Source organism: Cervus canadensis, chromosome 30 (assembly GCF_019320065.1).
Source record: "Cervus canadensis isolate Bull #8, Minnesota chromosome 30, ASM1932006v1, whole genome shotgun sequence".
Taxonomy (NCBI): Eukaryota; Metazoa; Chordata; class Mammalia; order Artiodactyla; family Cervidae; genus Cervus; species Cervus canadensis.
The window spans coordinates 23,529,763-23,550,890 of record NC_057415.1 but is presented as its reverse complement, the minus strand read 5'-3'; the positions used below and the strand labels follow the sequence as shown (position 1 = coordinate 23,550,890).

The 21,128-nt window shown below is 40.4% G+C and overlaps 1 protein-coding gene across 1 annotated transcript in view; it reads right to left on the bottom strand.

The window, feature by feature from the left end:
• PLPPR1 (phospholipid phosphatase related 1) overlaps nucleotides 1-21,128 on the bottom strand; it is a 558,611-nt gene that overhangs the window by 318,785 nt on the left and 218,698 nt on the right. The gene's annotated exons all lie outside the window — the stretch shown is intronic.

The following is a 21,128-nucleotide window of genomic DNA, read 5'->3' as shown; positions in this document are numbered from 1 at the left end:
TGGCAGCATTTCCAGAAGACTCTAAAAACATTCATTTCAGAACAATATGCATTTTCTTCATACATGCATTTACCAAATGATTGTAAACACCACACTTTTGGTATCAAAAGGGATTCATGACAATAGCTTTTCCCAAGATCGCTTAGTTCCTTTGTTCCTCAATTTCCCCACCTTACAAATCCTACTTTGTTCTTTGTAAAATAGGATTTACACATATCTGCTTTCCTCCTTCACAAGGGTGTAAAAAGGAGCAAATGGAATGATACCTATGAAGGAAGGTACTTTGAAGCTGAATGATCCATACAACCAAGCCCAATAAACTTTCTAAGTTAAATAGGAAGGATGATCTCCTTGCAAGCAGCACTTGTCTCAAAATAATTTCCACAATGGAAAAATCAAATAACTCCCCTTTTATTATGTCTGCTTTTCCTCCCACTTAAGAGTCAGCTGCCTCTTATTAAACACAGTCTCTGCTGTTCAATGGTTTCCCTACTATTTACTCATAAGCTAATAAAGTGACCAGCTTTAATGTGAAAAACAGGACATATATCACTCTTCCAAAATATATCATGTTTATTCTTCACAGGGAGTTATGACTATAATTTGTATATATGTTTTAAAAACAACAGTATGCTTGGCTATTTTCCCAGTTAGGAAGAAATGCCTTTTCTGTTCAACTTCTTAGGTCAGAAGTTGGGGGGTGGGGGCAACACTCCCAGAGGAGATTCAGCATCCCATTCTGTTTAGGGGAATGCTGTTGAGTGTTCTGTACTGTGAAATGGAGGATTAGTCACACAAATTACTTACGATGGGTCAGGTGAAGTGTCAAGGCAGACTGTGTCGCTCCTGCCAGAGGGGTGAAGGCCACGTCTGTAGGGAGCCCTCACAGGTATAATAAGGATGCTAACACGGCACCTCAGCAGCAGCCATCATTCCAACTGTGAAGGACAGTCTGCCAGTGAAGCTCACACCCTGAAGCCTGGTCACAGAAAGTCTCGATCTGGCAGAGAACGGGCATTCCATCATATTGACCCCATGCTTCCATGAACATGCTCCAAACACGGAGCCCTCTGGCCTCCACCCCCGTCCCCCTTGTCTCTCCACTCTCTGGGCTTCCCGCAGCCCTGCTCTCCTTTCAACCCCCAGGGTGGGAACTTCTGACTGGTCATCTCTCCTCTTCCTCATTTCCACTGCAGGCAGGCTTACTTTATGTGCAGCTGCTTACAGGTTTTCCCTTTGCATTTCTGAAATGCTTTTCTCCTCTCAAAGAGCCTGGGTCTTACAGCTCAATAGCTTTGCCTTCCACAGCTATTTCTCTAAACTGGACTGCAAGAGTCAAATTTGGAAGACAAAAATTAAACAATTTCTCTTTCATAATAATCCAACCCTTTTCAAAGTAATGAGTGTCTCAGCAGAACTAGGGAAGGGTGATATATAGGACATGAGTGCGCTGCCATATTCCAATATATTATCTCTAGATATTAGCCAGTGCTCACTGCAGTCTTTCTGAACAGGCAGAAAGCCCAGACTGAGGTGACAGCCTTCTGATTTTCATCTCTTCTGCTCAAGGACTTGCTCACACACTAAGCTATTTCATCCCATTCATAAGGGGATGAGACAGCCAGGACTCACTGGCAGAGAGCCATTTTCTCTATTACCCAGTGAGTCAAGTAAGCAATATATTTCTGTGAGATACTATTTTAAGAGTTTTTCTGAAATCATGTCAAGGCACTTATTGGAAGTCATAATAAGATATAGACTATACATGTATTTCTCCTTGAATTAATGAGCAAGAGTAATTCCAAAGCAGACCACAAACAAAAAGCTACAGATTTAATGACACCCCCCACTTCATGGGGCTTCCCTGGTGGCTCAGATGGTAAAGAATGCACCTGCAATGCAGAAGACCTGGTTCAACCTCTGGGTTGGGAAGATCCCCTGGAGGGGGGCATGGCAACCTACTCCAGTGTTTTTGCCTAGAGAATCCCCACGGACAGAGGGGCGGGCTACAGTCCATGGGGTTGTAGTCAGACACGACTGAGTGGCTAAGCACAAACACCCCACTACATACACATACCTTTCAAAGAATGCATCTCAAAGAATGTTACTTAAGCATAAAAAGATTTGGGAAACTCTCCAGAATAATAACAATACCTTCTCTTCATTAAGCATGTATTCCACGCCAGTACTTCACATATGATAACTCATTTAATTTACACAAAACTATCAAGTAAATACCCCTCTCCCCCATTTTACTAACTAGAAAACTGAGACTCCGCAAGATTAAACAACTTGCCCAATTTCATACAGCCAGTTAATATGGGAGTCGGAATTCAAGCCCTGATTTATCCAACTCAAAAATATACTCATGCAATTTCCTGGTTGGCCATTGGTAAAGAATCCTCCTGCCAAAGCAGAGTACACAGGTTCAACCCCTGATCAGGGAAGATCCTACATGCATGGGGTAACTAAGACCATGTGCCATAACTACTGAGCCCAGGCTTTATGGCCCACATGTGTGCAAAGCCCACACACCTAGAGACCATGCTCTACAAGAGAAGTCACTGCAGTGAGAATCCCACACACCACAACTAGAGAGTAGGCCCTGTTCGCCAGAACTAGAGAAAAGCCCATGCAGCATCAAAGACCCAGTGCAGCCAAAAATACATACATACATACATACATAAATTTTTTTTTAAAACTATACTCATAGTCAACTACAGAGCTGTTTGTCAATACAGATGCTCACCCTTCTCTAGTGATTGCAGATGACTAAGTCCTGGGGTGCAGTCACCATGCAGGTTAAGATCCCATAAGAACTATAAGACTACAGTTCTAGACTACCTCAGCTTAGAATTCTGAGTTCTGCTCTTGGTAGTTTTGTGATCCTGGGAGATTTACTTAACTTCCCCTGTGCCTCCCTTTCCTCATCTTTAAAGGAGTTGTTGTTGTTTAGTCGCTAAGTCGTATCCAACTCTTTGCAGCCCCATGGACTGCAGCATGCCAGGCTCCCCTAACCTTCACTATCTCCCAGAGTTTACTCAGATTCATGTCTTCACTGAGTAAGTGATACTATCTAATCATCTCTGCTTTAAAGCAGTGAGGGAGACAACTGTGATACCATCTTCCCCATCAGGTCCTTCTGAGGACGGAATGAGTCAGCAGATGTAATCAACTTAGAATGGTATCTTGACATCTGAACACAGTTACTATTATTACGATTAATCTGGTGCACTATTGATCAGATCTTCTATTATTCAGTGTGTCATGTTACACAGTGTATTTGTGTGAGATACCATTTCAGATCTGAGGATAACTGAGCCACATTTTTTTTCTGACTTAAGATGAATCCACGGAAGTGAACATCACATACAAAAATCTCTCATCTTTTTACACTGCAAATTTGATATTAAGAAATCTTATGAACTAGATATAGCTGAAGAACATATTTTCAGTTGTGCTATAACACAGAGTAACATAGAGAATGACTTTTAATTTTAAGAAAAAGCAAGAATTTTACGGCACAGCAAGAATATTAACTGAGGGTGAAGGCAAGCAGAGAACCAGAACTCAGGGATGAGCATAGGAACAAGATTATAATTCTTTAAGACACCTCATTTTCAGAGCAGTCATAGGTTCACAGCAAAATGAAGAGGAGTGTATGAAGATTTCCCTTACACCACATGCCCTAACACTTCTATAACCAACCCATTATCAGTATCTTCCACCAGAATGCTACATTTGACAACTGACGAACCAACATCAACACATCAGGATCACCCAAAGACCACAGTTTACCTTGGGGCTCACTCTTGGTGTCGTCCATTCTATGGGTTTGTATTCATGTAATGACATGAATCCACCATTAGAGTATCATACGATTTTCACTGCCCTCAAAGTCCTCTGTGCTCTAGCTATTCATCCGTCCTAAACCCCCAACCCCTGGAAACCACCAATCTTTTTACTGTCTCCATAGTTTTGCCTTTCCCAGAACATCATATAGTTGGAATCATATATTACATAGTCTTTCAGATTGCTTTCTTTCACTTAGTAATATGCACTTAAGATTCCTTCATGTCTTTTCATGGCAGAATAGCTCCTCATTTCTTTTTAGCACCGAATAATATTCCATTGTCTGGATGTACCAGTTTGTTTATCTGGGCATTTCACCTAATGAAAAACATCTGTGCTGCTTTCAAGTTTTGGCAATTGTGGCTAAAGTTGCTATAAACATCCACGTGAGGTTTCTGTGTGGATGTAAATTTTCAACTCCTTAGGATAAAAATCAAGGAGCACAATTTCTCGATTTTATGGTAAGAATATGTTTAGCTTCGGAAGAAACCATCAAACTGTCTTCCAAGTGGCTACAACATTTTCCATTTCCAAGAAGCAATGAATTAGTTTCAGTCACTCCACATTTCCACCAGCATTTTGTTGGTGTTTCAGATTTTGGGTATTCATTCTAATGAATATGTGGCAGTATCACAGTTTGTATCAACCTGATAACATATAATGTCAAGCATTTTTTTTCATATGCTCATTTGCCATCTGTATATCTTCTTTGGCTTCTATTAAGATCTTTGGCCTGTTTTTTTTAGTTTGGTTATGTGTTTTCTTATTATGGAGTTTTAAAAGTTGTTTTGTATATTTTGGATAATAGTCCTTTATCAGATGTGTCTTTTGCAAATATTTTCTTTCAGTCTGTGACTTGTCTTCTCATTCTCTTAACACTGCCTTTCACAGAGCAGAAGTTTTAATTTTAAAGAAGTCTAGCTTGTCTATCAATTATTTCTTTCATAAATCATGTGTATGTGTTTGGTGTTGTATTTAAAAAGCCATCACCACAGTCAAGGTCATTAAGCTTCTCTCCCATGTTATCTTTTGGGGGTTCTATAGTTTTGCATCTTACATTTAGGCCTGTGATCCATTTTGAGTTAATTTTGGTGAAGGGTGTAAGGTTCATGCCTAGATTTATATTGTTGTATGCATGTCCAGATGTTCCAGCACCATTTGTTGAAAAGACTATCTTTGCTCCATTGTGCTGCCTTTGTTCCTTTGTCAAATATCAGTTGGCTATGTTTATGTGGGTCTATTTCTGAGCTCTCTGTTCTGTTCCATTGATCTATTTATCTAGAGCAATTATTTGTTCACTAGACTGTGAGATATAAAGTAACTTTGTAAAACTAATGATTCAAATTTTCCAAATTTGAAGACTCATCCTTGTTAAAGGCCAACCATTTACTTTTTTTCAAATTGTTAATTTAGGATACAACCTACTGGTTATCTGTGAAAACATAAGTACATTTCAGGCAGCTCAAAATTAGTATAGGTTCATGTACAGTAAATATATTCCTTTTCATATTCTAAGTCTACTTCACAATTGCAATTATTACATTTTACCCTTAAACTCTACTTTATTCTTAAACCCCATTAACTAAATGTATTTTGTAAAAGAATGTTATTTATTTCTGGATTAATTTTGATTATAGCATAACTATTAAACATTATCAAAAATACTTGCTTTCAATTCACATGTAGAACTTTTATACCTTATTTGAACTATACTTTTTGCTATTTGATTCTTGTAATTAAATGCATTCTTAAATTCACAACCAACAATTAATATTTCTAACCCAAACTTTTTAAACTAAATGTATAATTTTTGGCAACCAAATCCATTCTAGCACTAATTTTTGTTGTATTCAGTTTTAAGCTTTCAATTATATTTGCACTCTATTTCAAGCATTCAACTTTTCAGTGAAAATTTTACAGCTATAAAATGTATATATCCTCCTTCAGTGTCTCCATTTTCTTCTTCTGTGGTACCATTAGTCATCATTAGGATAGGATTCTTATTAAGGAAAGAAACATGTAGACAATGGAAATACCAGAGTAAAAATAAGGATTGTGATGCAAGACAACATGCTTATGAATTATTTTCAGTTAACACTCATAATAACATAGTGCCCTATATGCTGACAACCTCAGACCTTATCAAAGAACATGTATGTTGGCTGAAATCTGACCCTTTTGGGGACTGTATGGTTTCTCTTAGAAACTATACAACTACACTGTACTTCAAACTTTTTGTTAAATGGACTGGTAGGTAATTTTATAGACTATGTACTAGGTCACACAAATTTTGCACACTATAAAAGTTCAGAGTTCTAAAGCATGTGATTCAAGCACATGCCAGTTTATGTCATTGAAAAAATTAGTGAATTATTGATATGATATATACTGATGAGGAAATTATTAGTATTCCATGTAGTGCTTGAAACCTAAACTAAAAAAAAAGACTAAGATCTATCCATTGAGATATTATAAATTAAACTACAATATGACAAAAATATGGTACATTAGGGACCAAATGTTTGTGTCTTCCCAAAATTCATAGGTTAGAGCCCAAATTCCCAGTGTGGCAGTAGGAGGTGGGGCTTTTAGGTGAAGTGAAATTCGCTCAGTCGTGTCTGACTCTTCACAACCCCATGGGCTGTAGTCCATGGAGTTCTCCAGGCCAGAATACTGGAGTGAGTAGCCTTTCCCTTCGCCAAGGAATCTTCCCAGGGAATAGAACCCAGGTCTCCCACATTGCAGGTGGATTCTTTACCAGCTGAGCCACAAGGGAAGCCCAAGAAAACTGGAGTGGGTAGCCCATCCCTTCTCCAGCGGATCTTCCTGACCCAGGAATCGAACTGGGGTCTCCTGCATTGCAGGCAGATTCTTTATCAATTGAGTTATCAAGGAAGCCCAAGTGGCTTTTAGGTGGTATTAATAATTAGGTTTAGGGCTTCCCTGGTGGCTCAGATGGTAAAGAATCTGTCTGCAATGTGAGAGACCTGGGTTTTATCGCTGTGTTGGGAAGATCCCCTAGAGAAGGAAATGGCAACCCATGCCAGTATTCTAGCCTGGAGAATCCCATGGACAAATGAGCCTGGCGGGCTACAGTCCATAGGGTCACGAAGAGTCAGACCTGACCGAGCAACTTTCACTTTCAATAATTAGGTTTAGATGAGAGCATGAGCAAAGAAGCCCCATCATGGGATTAGTGCCCTGACAAGAAGAGGAAGGTACAGTGTCTCATACCTCAGGGCTTCCTCTCTTCACCTTGTGTGGTTACAGCAAAGACCAGAAGAGGGTTCACACTATGAACCAAATTGACCGACACCTCGATCTAGGTCCTCCCAGCCTCCAGAAATGTTAGAAATAAATGCCTGTTGTTTAAGCCAATCTTGGTACTTAGTTGCTTCCCTGGTGGCTCAGATGGTAGAGAATCCGCCTGCAATGAGGGAGACCTGGGTTCGATCCCTGGGTTGGGAAAATCCCCTGGAGGAGGGCATGGCAACCCACTCAATATTCTCACCTGTAGAATACCCATGGACAGAGGTGGGCTACAGTCCATGGGGTTGCAAAGAGTCAGACACGACTGAGTGACTAAGCCCACACATGATACTTATAGTAGCCTGGACAGACTAAGACAGTGTGAAGTTAAGATCTGCTTCTATCTATAACATTAACCTTTATTGTGTGCCTATCAGTGTGCAGAGGTCTGAGTACCCTAAAAACAAATAGGAAATATCCCTTCAATCAAGATGCTCACCATCCAGTCACGAAGACATCCATGTTCACAATTATTACTCTGTTTGGGAGGTTTAATTACAGAACTCTGGACAAATTACTCTGGGTGCAAGGAAAATAAAGTGGCAAACTGCTTGGGACAGAATAGTATACACAAAGAATGAGAAAGTTCTCCAAGCAGAGAACAGAAAAGAGGCCTTTCAGAAAGAAGGAAGATCACGTGAAAATCTGGGGTCTGGTGGAGCAGCTTGCGCTTGGAGAATCACACATGATTTCACATGGTTGTCAGGGAAGGTATGATGTTTGGGGAATAGAAGCCACTGAGCCCATAAAGGCACATTCAGTTCAGTTCAGTTCAGTTCAGTTGCTCAGTCGTGTCCGACTCTGCGACCCCATGAATCGCAGCACTCCAGGCCTCCCTGTCCATCACCAACTCCTGGAGTTTACTCAAACTCATGCCCATTGAGTTGGTGATGCCATCCAGCCATCTTATCCTCTGTCGTCCCCTTCTCCTCCTGCCCCCAATCCCTCCCAGCATCAGGGGGAGTTTTAACCATGCTAAATAGGTTGCATTTCATCCTGGGGGCAAAAAGAAGCCATTTAAAGGTATCTACAAGATAAGTCAGGGATTTGTTTTAAATGCATGACTGTGGTAGCCATTCTTCTTTAATGAGAACACTTAGTCACTATAATTTCCTAACTGTCCATTACCAGGCAGGATGTACTCTCGGTGGGCACTCGATAGGCAGTGTCAATCAACCAAGTGAGAGTGGCCTTGGGTCAAACTGTTCTAATATAAAACCTAATTGTCCTGATATTTCTATGTATGTGTGTATCTGGGTAAGCCTTGTTTCTCACTCATAAATTAATGCACTAATTTGGGAACATTCAGTGTAAACTTACTATTGGAACCTGGAGGGCCCCACAAGTATAAAGGTCCCTCCATGTCCCCTGCCTCTTGTTTGGAGTAAATCTGAAATCTTCCAGGTTTCCCTAGTCAAAAAAAGAGAAAGCTCAAGCAGTGAATGATTAGGACCACAGAGTCACAGACTCACTATCTGATGCACACTCCTGAGTTGTTTTACAGAGATTATGACTGCCCTCAGCAGGAAACCCCTTTGCCTTGTCACTTTAGCAAAACTACATTGTAATTAAACTAAAACCCAGGCACCCTCATGCTCTGCTCACCTCTGACCCAAGCACACTTTTCAAATCTTTTGATCACACAATATGTTGACTAACCTGTTGATTCTTTTCATAGATCAAAGAAGTAGAAATGAAGAATAACTAATGAACAGGTGACCAGATCTCTTCCCTAGCTTGCCCTTCAGTATGGTGAACAAACTGTGTGAAGAAGATAGCATCTAAAGAAAGATCACAAGAATTTGACAAATATGCATGCAGATGGGGATGGCAATGACTCTGACCCCCTATATCTCAGTGATGAACTAAAATTACTTCCCCTTTTCCCTTTAAAACTTTCATGGCCGACTATTTACAATAGCCAGGACATGGAAGCAACCTAGATGTCCATCAACAAATGAACGGATAAAGAAGTTGCTGTACATGTATATAATGGAATGTTACTCAGCCATAAAAAGGAACTAAACTGAGTCAGTTGTAGTGAGGTGGGTGAATGCAGAGCCTGTTACACAGAGTTAAGTCAGAAAGAGAGAAACAAATACTGTATATTAGCGCATATATATGAATCCAGAAAAATAGTACTAATGAGCCCATGTGCAGGGCATGAATGCAGACATAGAGACCAGACTTGTGGACACAGTCAGGGAAGGAAAGGGTGGGGCCAACTGAGAGAGCAGCATTGATACATATGTTAGCATGTGTAAAACATACTAGTGGGAAGTTGCTGTAATGACAAGGGAAGCTCAACCAGGGGCTCTGTGATGATCTAGGGGGGTGCGATAGGGGAGGCAGTGGGAGGGAGACTCTAGAGGAAAGGGATATATGTAATCTTATGTCTGATTCATGTTGTTGTACAGTAGAAACCAACAGAAAATTGTAAAGCAATTACCCTCCAATTAAAAACAAAAATTTAAAGAAAACTTTCATGGCCAAGCAGAATCTTCAGATTTTGTTTCAGGGGGCCACAAGTCTGCCTTCTCCCTGATTGCTTTTTGACTAAAACTAATTTCCTTTCCACCAACTGCGGCCTCTTGGATACTGAGTTTTGAAGGGTGAGCAGCCAGACCTAGTTCAGTAACACTATGAGACATGTACTGTAATATTAATACATGCTGGAGACACAGGACAGACAAAACAAAATTCCTGACAAACTGTCCAGGATTCCTTCATTTATTCATTCACTCAGTGGTCTTCTTAAAGATATCTTAATGCCTGACATGTTCTAGTTACTATTTCAGGAAACATACTGACAATAGGCAATCTAATTACCATGTGGTACATGTTATGATGGCATAAAAGCAGAATGAAATAGGAGAGAATTGGGCAGTTCTGAAAAGTTTGCTAGTGGGATATGAACTTGGTCTCTGTACAGCCTGGTGACATTGGAAGGACATGGTCAGGATTGCATTTTAAGAAGATCACTCTGGATCTCTATGGAGCCTGTGGAGAATAAACTAGACTGAGGAAAGGTGGAGAACAAACCAGAAGCAGAGAGACCAGTTCTCTTCAATGGCTCTCTTCCCAATAGCTAGCACAAGGCCTGGCCCACAGTCAGTGTTCAACAAACCAAGCATGGAGTTTGGTTTGAGTCAAACAGAGTCAAATAGCCCCTGTTTATTGGCTCTACAACCACCCATTCAGCTGTATTTAAAGTCAGGATGGCTGCTATCCAAAAGTCTACAAGCAATAAATGCTGGAGAGGGTGTGGAGAAAAGGGAACCCTCTTACACTGTTGGTGGGAATGCAAACTAGTACAGCCGCTATGGAAAACAGTGTGGAGATTTCTTAAAAAACTGGAAATAGACCTGCCATATGACCCAGCAATCCCACTTCTGGGCATACACACCGAGGAAACCAGATCTGAAAGAGACACGTGCACCCCAATGTTCATCGCAGCACTGTTTATAATAGCCAGGACATGGAAGCAACCTAGATGCCCATCAGCAGATGAATGGATAAGGAAGCTGTGGTACATATACATCATGGAATATTACTCAGCCATTAAAAAGAATTCATTTGAACCAGTCCTAATGAGATGGATGAAGCTGGAGCCCATTATACAGAGTGAAGTAAGCCAGAAAGATAAAGAACATTACAGCATACTAACACATATATATGGAATTTAGAAAGATGGTAACGATAACCCTATATGCAAAACAGAAAAAGAGACACAGAAATACAGAACAGACTTTTGAACTCTGTGGGAGAATGTGAGGGTGGGATATTTCAAAAGAACAGCATGTATACTATCTATGGTGAAACAGATCACCAGCCCAGGTGGGATGCATGAGACAAGTGCTCGGGCCTGGTGCACTGGGAAGACCCAGAGGAATCGGGTGGAGAGGGAGGTGGGAAGGGGGATCGGGATGGGGAATACGTGTAAATCTATGGCTGATTCATATCAATGTATGACAAAACCCACTGAAATGTTGTGAAGTAATTAGCCTCCAACTAATAAAAAAAAAAAAAAAAGAAGCCAGCCAGAAGTTTCTAATAAACTGTCTATAAGGTTAAACCGTTGCATGTTCTCTTGAAGCCCTAGGCTAGCTATTTTCTGTTCCCAAACCTGTTGGTCGATGTTCCCTTGGGGACCTCTAAGTAACAATGGCTAATCTCATAAAATATAAATCAATCTAGCTTTTTTCTCTCCTTGGCAATATGCATATTGCAATGACTAATTTATTATTTTATTGCCTAATTCAAAATGTCCTGGACAAAATCAGAAGGTCTACTTGACTATAAAGCCTTTATGTAAAAGAGCAGCATGATCTTTAGGAAAGAACACAGGATTTGGGTGCTCAAGATCCAAGTTCTACTTTTGGCTTTGTCTCTTAATGGTTCTATGACAAATAAATTATAATCTTTCTGAGTTTAAATTTTCTCACTAGCAAAATGAGCATAACAATACCTAAATCATGTGGTGGCAAAGATTAAATGATATCACTTATGCACCAAGTACTTTGTACAATCTATGAACTACATAAATAGAAGTCATTGAAGTTATAACAAAAATAATTTGGAAAATCACTGTACTTTATTAATGTCAGAACCAACGGGCCCCTGTTTCTTGACAATGTATATAGTAACTTTTTTTCTCAGTAGCATGGTTTATCCAGAATCAAAAATTTATTTAAACTGAGACTCTAAAGGGGTGGCCTAATAGAGTCACAGAGAAACATAAGCGCTGTGAATACACTGATTTCACACTCCCAGGGGCCACCCTGGTCTCCCTGGTTAAGCCACACCCTGAGTAAGATCAATAAGTTGTTTGCCTAAGGAAAGACTCCAGTATCAGGTCCACAGAGAACAGAAAATGTAGACTCTGTAGAAGAATCACACCACAGGAAACAGAAGAAAATCTTTATGGGAGTGAAGTCCCTTACAGGCTCCTCTGTCTATGGGATTCTCCAGGCAAGAATTCTGGAGTGGGTTGCCATTTCCTCCTTCAGGGGATCTTCCTGTATCGAGGCTAAATGCTGAATGTGAGAGAGGGTTGAGAGAGAAAGGAATAGGTGAAAGCCATGATGCTTTGGGGAAATATTAGCCTTAGCTCACAAAAGGAAAACAATCCATAAAATCAAAGAGAACTCTTCACCTTCATGGCCTAATTCTGCATCAATTTCTAATTCACAAAAATTTACATTTTCACAATTTGCACTCATTATTGTCAGAATCATTATGCTCAACGCTACAAGTGGACTGAGTCTATAATCTGCACTCTCTGTCCAACAGCTCTCATTCACTTCTCAGAGCCTAACTAGCTAAGCTAAGGGCAGTTAAATGTTCCTGGAGAAGCTGTTAGAAATTCCTCAACACTGTCTTGAGAGAGGTATATGCTCCAGTTGCCAATCATAGCTCAGTCAGTAAAGAATCTGCCTGCAACGCAGGAGACCCAAGTTCGATTCCTGGGTTGGGAAGATCCCCTGGAGAAGGATATGGCAGCCCACTCCAGTATTATTGCCTGGAGAATCCCACGGACAGAGAAGCCTGGCAGGTTACCGTCCATGGGGTTGAAAGAGTCGGACACGACTTAGCGACTAAAGAGAGAGAGAGAGAGATGCTTATGTAAAAAAATTCATATTTTATATATATATATGTATATACACACACACACACACACATATATATATATTTATAGTGTTATTTTCCATAGACATATAAAACACACACATATATAAAATATTTATAGTGCTATTTTCCATAATTAAATATAGTTCTTAGTCCACCCCCAAGAGACACATTTGATAGTCTGTCCCTGGGGAAGGCATATATTTCTGGCTGAGGAATGCCCATATTGAACCACCACTGCATGTACAGTTCCAGGCTCAGTGTCTCCTCTATGGACCTTGCCTCCAAAGTCTCTTGCAGATTTTTCAAAAGAGCTTCTATGACCTGTGAGAATCAACTAGTAATTTGGAAACTATCAAAAATCATTTTTGAATGTGGACAGTTTGGCAGATGATCACACTAGAAGAATAAACTCAAGAATGCTTTTGGCACGGACAATAGTATTTCTCCCCATCATGATCGCTTTGTAAACACATCTAAGCACATTCACGGGAGTGCTTAAAAAAGAAGTAAATAAGCCAGACTCTGCACCTTTTCAAAAGTTATTTTCTAGTTATGGAAATGAATGAAAGCCACTAATAGTTCAATAGGATGATATTAAAGTGTTTTTCAAGAATTTAGAAATAAAATTCACATACAATGGATATGAATAATCAATGATGGAAGTGAGCCAGAAGAATGCATGTGAAAGAAGCAGATATGAATTGGGGATAAACATGGGGACACAAATTTGGATTGGTATACTATTCAGTAAGTTGAAATCTAATTAACTGCATGTGAAGAGTAGGGTCAGCATAATGCATGAACAGGGGAAATACTAAGACCAGAAGTTGCCTGTGTTTTGTTTAGCTCTGCCCAGGCCAAGGAGCCCAAGCTTTCTGCTCACTGTGGAGCTGATTTCTGCTGTGGGGAGGGGTGATTTATTGCCTTTCCCCAAAAACCATGATAAAATATCTCTCAAGACTAGCCACCTTCATTTGCTGGACTCAGGCGAGGCAAGAGACCTTCTGATAACACCCGAAGGTGACAGCCTGAGGGTTGACCAAGACCAGGCAGCCTGTAAGATAATGCCCTTCATAAAGCCGCAGCCCGTCTTCTAGCAAAGCCACCCTTTCTGCATACAAATTATGGCTATGGTTAGAGACCTAAAATTATAGAAGATTATTCAGAAAATCAAAATCACGTTAAACTCACAACCCAGAGACAATCACTGTTAACATGTTGGCGTATTTCACCTGAACTATTTTTTCTTTTCTTTTTTTTTTACATAACTGAGGTCAAACATTATATTTAGTTTTTCATTCTGCTTTGTTATTAGGCATTGCAACTTATTTTCTGAAGTGTTTAAAGTATCCATAAATATAACCATTAAAATTGTATAAAATATCATCAAGTGATTTTTTGCTGTGCTAAATTAATCCTCTATTAGAGGATGGCCTCCAATTCGGGCTGCCTCTAATTGTTTTCTTCTTTTGTGAAGAATACTATAATACGCACAGAAATGCAAAAGGCTTAGTCTCTATTGGCGATTATTTCCTTGATTCAAGTTCTCACTGTTGACTTTAAAGCTTACTGAGCTTCCAGTTTCTAAATCTAACTGCCCACTGGACTTCTTCACTTGAAATTTAACAAGGCCCAAGCAGAGCGGTGCTGAGGGTAAGCCCACCTCTGGCCTCAACCTAGGCACGCTGATGTGTTTTCTGTTGCAGGAGAAATCTGTCCTCAAGCACAAGCCAGGCAGGTGCTGGCAGTGGAAACCGACAGCGATTGATGGGAGTGGGGACTGGGGAAGAGGGAGGGAGCCGCCCTCACCACGAGCCTTTAAAATCTGGGCATAAGAATCTTGATTATGTAAGCTTCGACACAATTCAGAGCCTTGTCACACTTCACCCTATTTGAAAAGCTCTCATTTATAAGCTCCTCCATTACCTTATCAATCTTCAGGAGAGTCCTGCCTCTGAGGGAGCTTCTAATATCAACCCTATTTTCCTGAGGCTCAGGAAAGTCAAGTGCCTTGTCTGAAGTCAGACACGTAATAAGCGATAAAACCGCATTCAGTCCAGTTCTGTTGATTCTGAGTTTATAACATTTCCATTTCACTGTGATGTCTCCTCTCCAGTAGTTATGTCGGGGTGGATGGGAAAATACAATAGGCTTCTAGGGCTTTTATTATTCTCCTTGAATGTGTTTGTGAAGCAGTGGTGGCAAGCATCAATCTGAAATTCTAAACAAACACAGTTTAAAATCCCACGTGGACTATTTTGCACACCAACCCACCTGAGACCCCCTGTTTGAGTGATGAAGGAAGCAGCTGGAGATGTGCAGCGGTTATGGGAGATTATATATGTTCTGGGAACTCGGGGTCCAAGCACTTCACTATCTATAATTGAAAATGTACTGAAGCAAATGGAAGTCTGCGATCCCATGTGTATTTTATCAGATACTTTGGACATTAAAGGAATTCCTGGGAAATTATAAATTGAAACACTTGTCACGTTGTCATAACGGGGAGAAAAAAAAAATCATACTTACACTTTGGAAAGAAAAGAATAAATTGCCCGTAAAATAATTCGTAATAGATTCGCAGCTAGAACTGGTTATGAGAGAGTAGTGTGGTATAAAAGATAAGAAATAGAATTCCAAAAATGCATGGAATCATTGCTAATTCTTTATATAGGAGCAAGAATAATTGTACAGAGACAGTTAATTCTATTGCCTGAACTGCAAGAGGAAGACAATTATAAGACAGCATTACTTAAGACACACAAGGGAGAAATAGAGGAACTGTATTTTTCTCTTTATTTCTAATTCTATAAGAAGGAAATTCCATTCAAAGCAAAATCACATTGTTCTCACAATAAAAAGCACTAAAAAGATAAAATTCATGCCCTCATTTTCTCATTTCATGATAAGAGGGATGCTTCAGACAGAGACTCTAAGGATCAGTTTTAGTAAAACATACAGGTACATTATTTAATTAAGTGCTATAAAGATATTTCCAGATAAGGTGGTAGCAAAGGCTGCCTTTCCCCAATCTCCCAAGGAAATGTACAAAAAGGATCCATAAATAAGAAAATGGGAATGGGTCCCTGGGAGAGAATAGCACTAAATGAACCAGGTTGATGGAACCTATTGAAAACTGACATGAGCTGGGTTACTGAGAAGTAGCATACCTGGAAAGCAAATGAAAGAAAGCTCCCAGCTTGGAGGGTAAGAGTGTGAGGACAATAGCAGACAGAGGAGGTCATGGGAAATGGACCACCAGAAGCATTTTGTGGACTGGCAGCCAAGGACCAATACTGAAGACCACAACAGAAATGTGGACAAGTAGAAATGAATAAAACAGAGAAGTGGGTTTGCTTGTGATGTGATGTCTGTATAGTATGTGTGTGCACTCACGTGTATTGAAGGGAAGAATCCATGGAAATCTAGCTTGTAACAGTGGTTTTAAAAAATTGAAGTCAAATCCTTGGCTAGAGCTGATGATCTAGTTCCCCTACCCACCCTCTTTGTTCTTCCTTCCTATCTTCATCTAAGTGAAACGAAAGTCGCTCAGTCATGTCCGACTCTTTGAGACCCCATAGACTATAGTCCATGGAATTCTCCAGGCCAGAATACTGAAGTGGGGAGCCGTTCCCTTCTCCAGAGGATCTTCCCAACCTAGGGATCCAATGTGGGTCTCCCACATTGCAGGCAGATTCTTTACCAGCTGAGCCACAAGGGAAGCCCTTGTGGCTTCTAAAGCTTCTTCTGCATCTAAAGTTTCATCTGTAAAAACTGTAGACAGGAACACACAGCGTCTCTGATAGACCTTCCTGAATTTCATTCCTGACAGTGGGCAAGCATAGAGTGAGACACTGAAGCTGTGAAAATCTTCTGCTGTTCAAATAAAGGGGGGGATTGGCAGGCATTTTTCCTTTTTTATGCTGTCTTCATCATGTTTTGATGTCAGAGTTAGCCTTTAAAATGGATTGAACACCTTTTTCCACAAATAGAAACAGTTTAACTAGCATAGAAATAACCCATTTAACCCAGACCACCTGACCTGCCTCCTAAGAAATTTGTATGCAGGTCAAGAAACAAGAGTTAGAACTGGACATGGAACAACAGACTGGTTCCAAATCTAGAAAGGTGTACGTCAAGGCTGTATATTCTCATCTTGCTTATTTAGCTTATATGCAGAGTACATCATGAGAAACGCTAGGCTGGATGAAGCACAACTTGGAATTAAGATTTCTGGGAGAAATATCAATCACCTCAGATATGCAGATGACACTACCCTTATGGCAGAAAGCAAAGAAGAACTGAAGAATCTCTTGATGAAAGTGAAAGAAGGGAGTAAAAAAGTAGGCTTAAAACTCAACATTCAGAAAACTAAGATCATGGCATCTGGTCCCATCACTTCATGGCAAATAGATGGGGAAACAATGGAAACAGTGAGAGACTTTATTTTGGGGGGCTCAAAAATCACTGCAGATGGAGACTACAGCCATGAAATTAAAAGACACTTGCTCCTTGGAAGAAAAAGTATGACAAACCTAGACAGCATATTGAAAAGCAGAGACATTACTTTGCCAACAAAGGTCCATCTAGTCAAAGCTATGGTTTTTCCAGTAGTCATGTATGAATGTGCGAGTTGGACTATAAAGAAAGCTGAGCACCTAAGAATTGATGCTTTTGAACTGTGGTGTTGGAGAAGACTCTTTAACAGTCCCTTGGACTGCAAGGAGATCCAACCAGTCCATCCTAAGGATCAGTCCTGAATATTCATTGGAAGGACTGATGCTGAAGCTGAAACTCCAATACTTTGGCCACCTAATGCAAAGCACTAACTCACTTGGAAAAGACCCTGATGCTGGGAAAGACTGAGGCGGAAGGAGAAGGGACGACAGAGGATGAGATGGTTTGATAGCATCACCAACTCAATGGACATGAGTTTGAGCAATGTGCAGGAGTTGGTGATGAACAGGGAAGCCTGGCGTGCTGTAGTCCATGGGGTGGCAAAGAGTAAGACACGACTGAGCAACTGAATTGAAACTGAAACTGAACTCATTTAAAAGATTGGCTAAAACTCAATATGAAAAAAGAAAAATCTAGGACCAGAGGAGAGACTCTTGGACAATCTTTCACAAGTTTCCTTCTTTTTACTGAGTCCTTTACGCTTATATTTTATAAAATAGTACAGGACATCTTCAAAAATTCCGTAGAAATAGTAACAGGACTATTTTAAAATTTTTGCTCTGACACTGAATCTCAGCTTTGGAGGCCCCACCCCACAGCACATCACACACTAATTATTTGGCAGGGGAATGTAAAATAATTGGCAGAAAAGATTTTGGAAAGATTTTTAATTTCTTATTGTAATTAAAAGTGGATAATATATTCATATAATTCAAAAGATTTGAAAATGTACTCATGAATATTCTCCATACTTTTGCCCCCAAGCTACTTGGTTCCATTACAAAGACACAATTGATTTATTGTGTATCATTAAATGATTTGTAAAATTTTAGTTTCTGGCTAAATAATACTACATTTAGTCTCACAGTTTTAAAAATCTCAAGGACCATTTCTTAAAGACCTTAAAGCTTTTGCTCTTGTCTCACAGTTCTATCACCTTTACATTCCCCTCTTCCATGAAAGAATGTTGGAAGGTTGTAGAAATGGGCATTTGTGATTGTGGGAGGCTAACAAGATATACAGGACTTACAGGGCTTCCATTCTTCCCAGAGTAAGCACTAATTAACTGTGCTTTCTCGTAGGCTATTCAAAGGAGTGTGCATTTCTTTCACGGTTCAATTATACAAAGATAATATGAGTATGGTTATATATGGACTGTAGCCTGCCATGCTCCTCTGGCCATGGAATTCCCCAGGCAAGAATACTGGAGTGGGTTGCCATTCCCTTCTCCAGGGGATCTTCCTCACCCAGGGATCGAACCTGGGTCTCCCTCATTGCAGGCAGATTCTTTACTGTCTGAGCCACTGGGGAAGCCATATGTATATATGTGTGGATCTCTTAAGATCTCCTTGGATATAATTCCAGGCATTTTTCAATGCATTTATATATGTACCACAGATATAGTGATATGTATATATATAATAATATATGGATTCATTTTCTAGGACCTGGAGCACTGCCTGCTGAAGAGAAACCAGAGGTGCCATCTATCCTGGGCAAGGAGGGATCAACGGAGGCTGTCTAAAATTGAAACAAAGATTATTGAAGCTGATTGGAAGACGTGATCATCCCAGTCTAAAGCCAGTCACCTCTTGTGTTTCTATAGCTCAGCTCAGTTGCACAAGCGCCGCCACACTGAAAAGTGCTCATTTGTGTTAAAAGTCACAACGCATTCCAAAGGCAGCTGAGATCTGCAGGCGGAGTCGTGACATCTATATCTCCCTGTTCAAAGGCAGCTTCCCAGAGGCGCCTGGTCACCTGCCCCCTCAGCCAGAGTGATGAACTGCACAAACTGTTCCTGGAGCTGCATCCACTGTTCCTGAATCTGAAGGCATCCGTGCTCCCTTGGAGGTGTGCCTCTCCCTCCTTCATTCATAAAGAAAGTCTCCTGATAAAGTCATGGTGAAGTCAGGGTATTCTGTGACTTTAAAGCACTTTGTAAATATTAAATGCTAAAACTTGGAGAGGTAGAAGAAAAGGAACGGAAGGCCAAGAGCCCAGTGCTCAGCTATAGCTCTGATGGCAGAAGGAACACTGTCACCAAACATACCTGCCTGACACAAAACACAAGGCAAGCTTGTACTAAATTCAATCATATTCATGGAAGTTCAACTAGTTTTGTACTTGCCCAGAACTATTAATATTCTTATCTAATAACTAGATGAAAAGTTGACATTCATGTAAAGACAAAATAACCTGCTTGCAGAGATAAACAGGGCTTTTCTGGTGGCTCAGCGGTAAAGAGGAGAAGGCAATGGCAACCCACCCCAGTACTCTCGCCTGGAAAATCCCATGGACGGAGGAGCCTGGTAGGCTGCAGTCAGTCCATGGGGTCTCTAGGAGTCGGACGACTGAGCGACTTCCCTTTCACTTTCCTGCATTGGAGAAGGAAATGGAAACCCACTCCAGTGTTCTTGCCTGAAGAATCCCAGGGATGGGGGAGCCTGGTAGGCTGCCGTCTATGGGGTCACACAGAGTCGGACACGACTGAAGCGACTTAGCAGCAGCAGCGGTAAAGAACCTGCCTACCAATGGAGAAAGCCTGGGTTCAATTCCTGGGTTGGGAAGATCCCCTGGAAAAGGAAACAGCAACCCATTCCAGTATTCTCGCCTGGGATATCCCATGGACAGAGAGGAGCCTGGTGGGCTATAGTCCATGGGGTCGTAAAAGAGTAGGACACAACTTAGCCACTAAATAACAACAACAAGAGACAAAGGAGTTTGGTTATTCTGAAAATGATGATGATATTTTTCTCCCCAACTGTCACATTAAACAAGAAACAAAATTATACCAATACCACTAAAAGGAGAAAAAAACAGTATGATCCAAGAATAAGCTCCAGAGAGATATTCTGTTCCTTGAGAAACCCGGTAGGAGGAAAATAGTAGGTGATAAGAAACACCAAAGGCTTGGAGAACTGACTGCAGCATCTTCAGAGATCTCAGCAACTACCACTACAAGGCAGTGAACAAGGGGGAAAGGCTTTGGAAAAACATAAAACTTCCAAGTCAGAAACAAAGATTATAGGTCTACTTTCAGTTTCACCATAGGTAGTAATCATTTACATTTAGAACAACTACAGAAGAGGTGATTGTGATGGTGAATACACCTGTGCCATTTAACACCAGGTTCGAGACAGAATAAATATGCAGTAAGTGATAGTGGTCATTAAATATATATTATTACAGTTAATGGCAAAAAAAAAAAAAGTAGACTAAAGTTGAGGGCAAACTACTGTAGAAATTCAGCACACAACAGGTTCTATTTTTAGTGAGTTAAGGACAATGGTACACCCTCTTCAAGCAACACAAGAGACAACTTTACACATGGACATCACCAGATGGGCAATACTGAATACAGATTGATTATATTCCTTGCAGCCAAAAATGGAGAAACTCTATATAGTCAGCAAAAAAAAAAAAAAAAAGACTTGGAGCTGATTGTAGCTCAGTCAGAGCTCCTTATTTGCAAATTCAGGCTTTTAAATGAAGAAAATATGGAAAACACTAGGCCATCAGGTATGACCTAAAATCAAATCCCTTATGATTATACAGTGGAGGTGAAAAATAGATTCAAGGGATTAGATCTGGGAGAGAGTGTTCGCACCAGTCAGGATGGCTGCTATCCAAAAGTCTACAAGCAAAAAATGCTGGAGAGG